This window comes from Pleuronectes platessa, chromosome 16 (genome assembly GCF_947347685.1).
Source record: "Pleuronectes platessa chromosome 16, fPlePla1.1, whole genome shotgun sequence".
Lineage (NCBI taxonomy): Eukaryota > Metazoa > Chordata > Actinopteri > Pleuronectiformes > Pleuronectidae > Pleuronectes > Pleuronectes platessa.
Genome location: NC_070641.1, coordinates 11,464,629 through 11,473,233, shown reverse-complemented (window position 1 = coordinate 11,473,233; position 8,605 = coordinate 11,464,629).

The window sequence follows — 8,605 nt, the reverse complement described above, 5'->3', positions numbered from 1 at the left end:
CTGTTTTCAGTGGCTGGCGCTCTAAAGAGAGTCATATCCTGTAAAGTAGAAAGTAAAGTTGGACTTTTTGTCCCCTCCTGTGTGACAGAGACAAAGAGGCAGGCAGCAGAGGGTGACGGGAGAAGGGAGGCAGAAGGTGGGGCTGCTGTTTTTTTGCGGAGACCCTCCCTGCAACACGCTTTGTGATGCCCCCCTGGGAAATAGTGAAACAGGCAATTACTCTAACATCCCACTAGGGACTGCTGTGTGCCGCTGATCGGCCCGCTCACTCCTGGATCACAAACAGGCTCGACAAAAGCCCTTTCTTAACAGGCTCAGTGCCGGGGGGGTTTCATCCCTGATTTGTGCACAATTTTTACTTAGCATCATAGCAAAAGAAGATGGCACCTTTTGTATTTGTGACAATGTTTCAACATATGATTTTTCTGATCTCTCTGTCAGATCTCTATCGCAAAAAGAAAATGATTGCAAAACACGATGTGAAGATGAAAGAGTTGAGTTGAATTTGGAGGTTGGAACTTCACAGGCTTCCGCACCGAAAGCCATTTCCTGCAAGGCAGCCACAGGAACCCTCTGATCCTCTATTTGTGTTTTCTCCTTTCTCTTTCCTCTGATGCCACTTGACAGAGAGCAGAGTTTGCAGGGTGACACATGACTATCGGCATCAAAACACAGATCTGAGTCATGTTGACTCGACAACTTGTAATCTGTTCTGCCCTGCCTGTGCCACATCTGTCACCGTTTGTGTCAAACGTGTGTATACGCCTGTGTATATTTGTGTGTGTTGGGGGGGGGGGGGGGGGGGGGGGGGGGTTGCTTGCTAACTGCTGCTTGTAAAACAGCTGACCCATTGCCAAGGCAACCGATCTGCAGTGACAGTCGCTGTCAGGCTCATCTCGGCTAATGTTATGATTGATCCCTTCTTATTTCCTATTCAGTTTTTTGAAGGTATTTTTTGCCTCTTGCTCTTTTCCAATTAAACTGTCAGGCTAATTCCAATCGAAGAGGAAAATTATTCTGATGATTTGACTCTGCGTATCATTAATGCACCAGGTCACAGACAAGAGGATACAGCCTCTTTTCTGACGGGCCTCGAGAACCTGCAGGGAAAGCAGTGCAACAATAATTTGCTATTTGGAAAATAATGGACTATTTTCCAGAGCACCTGACGCTGACATTTGCGTTCTCACCTACGGCCCCTCCGGATTAAATTTCCGTAACCTTTGGACAGGTCCTCTGCTTTGTGTTTCGTGTTTCCAGGGCCTCAGCTGGTGCTGCATAGTTTGAAGCTCTAATCACCTGGTGCCCAGCTCCCTCGGCAGCCCGGCCTTCCCACCACATCTGTCACCAAGGAACATACCACCTGTGTGGTTTAATAGCCTCTCTGCATGCCTGCACACTTCAGCGGAAGCTACCATACTGTACTTCACTGTCAAATATCAAATCAAGCAAACTGAGTCCATTAAGTGATGTTGCTGAAATGCATCTAAACTCTGTGCCAGGCGCTCCCTCCCTTTATTTTCAGCGCCAGATGAACTCCCTCATTTCTCTCAGTCGCTTCCGTTTGCCTCGTGCAGCTGAATATGCATCCTCTCCTCAACATCCCCCCTTGTCTTTTATTTTTTTCGACACCTCTCCACCGCTCCTGCCTGTCTGCTCCGGTAGATCATTTAATCAAGTGATGTAAGTCAGGGGTTTTCAAATTGGGTGAATGTGAGCCTCCCCTTAGAGTAGGTAAGGACAGCCGAGCCTCCCCTCAAAAAAAATGAATCCCGTCCGCCTGACCTAACCCACACACGCCTCTTCAGTAAATGCCATCTTTTGTGTGTTCCAGGCAATGATGATTTTCAATAACTAATCAAATGTAATGTTGAAGACATTTTATTTCCACAACTTTTTTAAAAGTGCATTCATAAACGATTCTTTGCAACCGCAAATCATTTCCAACTTCATGCAGGCCTAATTGAGGCTACTTTTAAAATTAGGCCTATCCACAAGTCAACAAAACATGCTTAACATGTGTAATCGGCGCCAAAGCTACAACCAACGACATCCGACGGCTGAAATCGGTGCTGTGTGACCGGGCTTTAAGCGCACATTTGAAGGAGATGCACATCGTCTCGAAAAGAATCTGCACAATGGACAACTCTCTGATCAATGAACGACAACGGCATATTATCAGATCGAACAGATTCACATATTTTCATGAAATTTGTTAACGATTTCAGCCACGTACAACCTCAAATTTAAACAACAAAAAAAATGCGTCAAATTCACATCATTTGCGCTACGAGCGGCATCAACCCTATGGCCCACCCAATTCATGGATTCAAGACAACACAACATTGACTTTCAATTGAATCGTCCATATCAGTGGGAACAATGAGGTCTCGCTTTTGATGCACAGAGGTGTTCGATGCGGGGCTGCAGTGCAGAGAGAAATATACACAAGTCGTCCTCCACCTGCAGCCTTGATCTGTATTTGTTTTTAATCACGGTCAGTGTGGAAAACCCACACACACACAAGTACGTGGAGGTAAAGGGGATTAAGACTTCCATAGCCCTATTGGAGATCTGGGGGAACTCGCTCTCCACAGACAACCAGAAACGCATTCAAGATCATTTTTCCTACGTTTTTTGCTGGGTCCTGTCTCCTCCCTTAATGCTGACTCCTGTTGACTTGGGACAGGGAAACGATGCATTTTAAAACTAATACAAGCACGCACAATTATCGATATCACTAGAGCTGCATACAGATGTGTATTTTGTTTTTGCGAGTGTCTCGTGTCGCGCCTCCCCTTTGGCTCTTTGGCGCCCCCCAGGGGAGGCGCGCCTCACCTATTGAAAACCACTGATGTAAGTGATAAATGAATTTCAGTTTGGAATGCAATTCACCACTTTGATTGATAACCCGTTGCCTGCGCCCAACCAATCTGACAACAGATGTGTTCCTGTGGGAGGGTCGCTTGTTAGGGTGGCCGGTTGGCTCCGTCTGATGCAGGAATGGAATCATGCTAATGCTTCAGGTGGCTGCCAAGGGGGCGGGCAACAAATACGTGTAAGAACCGTCCTGGTAATCCCGCCCTGTAGAAGGAGAAGTAACTATACCAGCGCTGCTCCACCAGCAGCCGAGATCCTCTTATTTAACCGGCAACGATGACAAGATTTACTGCAAATTGCTCCTCATTACACGATCATTAGGAAACCTTAGGCTCCCAGTCTGAGCAGCGCGAATCGTGTTTTGGCTTTCACTTAACTCAAATGATATTAGAACAGTAATGATCTTGTTAAGGGTGTTCTTTTAACAACAACAACAAAAGCAGCAACACGACAACAACAAAACAATGCTGAAGATGCTCTCTGCAAATACCTTGCGTTTCTACTGGAGAAGTGTGTTTTTACGTTGCCAGTCAACAGGGCTTCATTTTATTCAGTGATTCATAGCTAAATTTCAGTGAAGTCATTAGTGTTGGCAGTCAGCCTTTTAACATTAAATGAGCAATTTCATTAGTGTTTGGTCTGTTCAGTCTCAGAGTTCAGCTGTTATTGGAGGAGGAGAGGGACAGACAAAGTGTTTCTTTCAGTTTTTTATTTCTCAAACAGCTCTTGTTGTAATTTATTTAATCCGTTACCCCTTTACGATAGTGGCAGCACTACAAGATGATTTCTTTCCCCTCGCCCACTTGAGAGAAAACACTTATCAGTCTAACATTCTGTACACGAGTCGTGATGTTACATTTTCATTATTTCACACTTCTCATTATGTGTCTGCCGGTTGTTCCTCCGGGAGCTTTTTAAGAGATTAAGAGCTTGAAACTTGGTCCCTGCGATATCTTTTTAAATATGTCAGCCTGGATCTCTCACAGCACAACATCCAGAGTGGAAGTTTTGACAGCTGCGGTTTCCCCGACCATCAGTGCTGGCAACATGCCTGCAGAAGGTTGTTGTGTAATCAGCCCGATTCTGTGAGCGCGGGGGAGCAGAGAAACGGACAGAGGCTGTGACCTGTCCAGAGGCAGCTTAATGAACCTGCAGAACGTGATGGACAGTAACAAGAAGCGGACTGCACAAGTATAATGGGTTTGCTGGTTTTCTACAACAAATGTAGTCCCATTGTTTTCCATTTCACTAACAATTGATTGATCTTGAGTAAATTGGTTGCCCACATTACAAACAAAATACCTACTTTTACCTAAAGGTGCTTTTTGGAGGTTGTTAAGAGTTTCTGTTTACATTCAGTTTTACTCACACTCACATTATGCATCATCCAGGTCTGACTAACCTCTAACTCATTAAGTTTACTTGGCAGCAGTCGACTTCCCTGCATTTCTTTCTGGTTCTTGCTCTGCCGGTAGTTAAGTGAAATAATGTGAATCTGTTGGAAGAAAGATGTTTCTTGTCACTCTTATGGTTGTATGTACATCCATTGTTTCATTGTTCTACTAGTCATCAAAAACTCTACACAGTCCTTTAAAGATATAATATGTACATTAAAAAGACTAACATCAACTAGATCGCTCCTTTGTTATATATTACATGGATAAACCTTTGTCACATTACCTCATACGTGGACATGAATTGTGCCTGAGTCACATCCAGTACCCTAATGGTGGTAAAGACAACAACTCCCATGATCGCACACTGCTTCATGACGTCATCAAACTAAGTCTTTTGTTATTTTGATTGAGAGACCCTCTTGGGGCCAAAGTTGCATATTGTACGTTTTTAAATCTGTGTATAGAAGCTATACAAATACAAGCTGAGAGAAACACTGACCGGACATGAACTAAAAGTGTCTAGCAGGCTCTATAGAGTTACAGACCCTCTTTTACTGGTGTTGCCCCCTCCTTGGTAACAACCCTGCACATCTCAGGAAGCTGACGCTCGGTGATCTTCTCTTTAAGTCGTCAGATTTCATTTGTCGATTAAGATACTCCAAAATTTCACTCCATCGGTGAAATTTCAGTTAGTGAACGCTTTGCACGATTTGTTTGTGTGTGTGTTTGTGTCTGTGTGTGTGTGTGTGTGTGTGTGTGTGTGGCTGTGTGTGTGTGTGTGTGTGTGTGTGTGTGTTAGTGTGTGTGTGTGTGTGTGTGTGTTTGTGTGTGTGTGTGTGTGTGTGTGTGTGTGTGTGTGTGTGTGTGCGTGCGTGCTCTGGTGTTAATAACACAGGGCCTATGGGACAGATAATGACCTATGAAACCTGAGAGATTTAATATAGAGTCCTTGGGAGTTGTCACGGGAGGATGTCTATTATCAGTGACCTCCACCTGAGTGGTTTTCAAACTGCTTTTTATCTCTCACTTAACTGTAGCTCCCCCTGTCTGTCAGCCAGGGCGGTGCAGAATAGTAGCTGGAATTCCTTTTCTCAATGTCTGCCCATTTTCTTTGAAGTGGCAGCGCTTTTCATGTGTGTCAAGAATCCCTTGAGAGAGATGTGTGGCGACATGTGAGCGAATGGACAGTCGCTGATTGGCTGAGAGTTTGCTTCCACCTGCTGCAGCCGCCACAGTTGACCTGTTTTCACAATAGAGTCACGTCCAACCCCTGAGGAAAGTCTGGCTCTTCCAGCCTTGATTTGATACCGCTCCCTTTCCACAGCCTCATTGACTTGTTTGCTTTTATGCAATGATATTTGTATTTGCTACTTTTTTTGTGTTTTGCGTTTAAAGCTTTCATACTGTAAATGGAGAAAAAAATCATTACATTTTCATATTTGTCAGCGGTTCAAAATACAGCACTAAGTATTTTCAAATTAAGACATATCTCATAGAAAGAAACTTGGCTGGTGGTTGTAGGATTTCAGCGTGTTCGTTTAAGGATATGAAAAGTCGGTTGGATGGTTCCGCTGGTGACTCGGTTCCCCAGCGTTTCTCCACCATCACTCTCCTCTTTCATGCCTTGTTTTGTTGCTGCTTTCATCACTTGGCTCTGCGGCTCAGCAGCGTGCTGCGTTGCACTGCTCTGATGAATCCATTAGCTTAGATCAGCATGAAGCTACATCGGGCCCTATCTCGTATTAGACGTAGTACCTCCGACAGCTACAGGATAAGCTGAACGTGTGTAGATGGATTTTTGTTTCTCTCTCTGTGGCTGCAGATTGTTGCTTCTGTCTGTGAATAATTATGCGTGAAAGAGGCTACAAGTCCAGTTTGGGCTTTTCTGCTGGCGCTTGTAGATTTGAAGTAGCGGAAGGTGAATTAAGGTTTATCAAATGTGGTCTGAAGTACCCTCCTGTTTCTGCTCTTCCTTGCTTCATTTCACTTTGCACACAGGAGGTCCTCACTGGATTCACTACACTGCAGAAAAAAGGGCAATGGTGTAGAGTGAGAGGCACTTAAAGTACACCTTGATCTGCTGCCTTGACACTAATATCTTACCGGCACTAGAGGCTTTTCTGTAACTGACACTGTGCTCTGATGTGGACAAGGTTCGGCAGGTAGAGACACATCCAGCAGGGATCATTAACATATCAGATTAATGATAGTAATAATTGCAGTAATAATCATAGACCCCGCCTCTTGCAGCAGTAGCACTCACTGGTGAAGACTTTTACTTTTAATACTTTGAGTATATTTAAAATAAAGTACTTACTTACTTTAACTCAAGTATAAAAGTTAATGTGGTACATTTTCTTCATTGTACAGGTATTTTTGTAAAGGATCAGATGTTGTACTAGATTCATGGTTATACCCACGTTCCAGTTTTAGCTTTGCTTCAATCTGTTTTCCTTCTTGTCAGAGAGCCACTGGTTTCGTGTCTTGTGTGAATGCACTGAGAAAACACGGAAACCTACTTTTCATCACAAATCCATCATAAGGAAAAATCGGCTTTCATTTTTGTCACCGTTTTTTTTGTTGTGCTGCCTTATAACATTGTTCACACTGATGGATTACCTTTGTCAAACAACAGTCAGGTCTTTGAAAATTGCTTTCTATTAAAATAATTTGAAATGGCAGCAGGGATTTGATGTAATTTGTGTTAAATAATGATGTAAAAAATACCGGTGGTGTTTTCTAGAATAAATGAATGCTAATTCATACTCCGCTGCCTCTCCCTCTACACGGTGCTGTTAAGGCCCTTTGACGGAGGCTTCCTCCACCTGTGACTATACCCGCTGCACCCTGTGGAGATCTGAGGTCCAGGCTCCACTGACAGAGGGAGGTGCGGCTCTTTGATGTAGCTCCGTCTGGAGGCAGCCGTGGAGCCTCCGCGCTTTCCAAACATCCTGTTTTCCCATCCACCGCCTCTTTAAACTCCATTAGCTGGGCAACGTCTCCATCCAGCCTCTCATTCGAGGTAGCATCTGCCTCCCCGGTGAGCAGGTCTGATGTTACAAGGTGTGTTTGGAGAGTGTCTTCCTCTCCCGTCGCACTACGGCTATGCGGACCGACCTGCTTTAACAAAAGGCTGTAATTAAGAGGCTCTCTCCCCTTCTGCAGCTATTCCACAAACAGACAGGCTGCTTTTACCAGGATGACAAGTGCCTGCCACCCTCACCCGCCTCACCCCCCTTCCCGCCTGCCGCTGCCACATTTACACATCATCTCTCGAATTCATCCTCCAGTTGAAAACACACGCACATTTGTCGTGCTCAGATTCAGAAAGCCCCCAGAGATGTTACGCTGGAGCCGTAGCACGCTCTAATTGTCTGAGTATGTGCCTTTGTGTATAAGCAGGTGCTTTTCTGCCTCCGCAGTATTCTCCTGCAATTTTTTAACTTGGCTGCCTTCATAGTATTCCCCAGCGTTGCCCCGGGGAAACAAAGTTTGTCGGTGGGAGGTTTTGTGGGTGGGGGAGAGACAGATTAAAGATAGACAGAGGAGAGCGATAGGTGAAAAGATGGGCGCGCCACTTGTTGTTGTGCATGCTTCAAATGATCGAGGGGGTGTTGCAGCTGTCTGTCAGTCTTAAAGGTACGAGTCTTGTGATTGTCTCAGCCGGTTACGTCCGGCAGCTCAGACGCGCACGCTGACCTTCTCCTGATGGCTCACCGCCCACCCACCAATTTCACCCCTTTTAACCCTCCTCCACCGGCCCAGCGGTGCCTCTGAGCTTTTCGAGATTACCTTAATGGAGAGAAAAAAGGTGAAATGCACATGCCTGCTGGGTTGTGTGTCTTTCTTACCCAGAGCCTCATCGTTTAAAGTGTGTAGCGGCGAGTGAGATCCCTGAAAAAGCGAGATCAGAGAGGAGGAAACAAAAGTTCCTGTTTTCAAGTTCAAAGCCCCTTTCGCTGGCTCTTCGCTTAAATCCAAATTTTTCTGCTTTGGTGTAACTTCGGGAGTCGATTTCAAGGTCTGTGTGACGGCTCGCAGTTATAACGACGAGAATCACTTTTCAGAACCTTGTCCCTTTTGAAGGATTAGTGTTATGTTCAAATAAACGGCTTTGGAATAAATATGAATTGAACACATTGGATATATTCTTCCTTTAATAAGAAGCATTACGTACGAGTATCGTGTAACCTTGCATATAATAAAAAAAATATGGAATTTGCTCAGTACTGAATAATAAAAAGTGAATTGGTTCATTTCCCTATAACGTTGTGAACCAGGTGGTTCTTGAGTTGTGACCTTCAGGGTGTTTAGAGGCCTGATTGGTG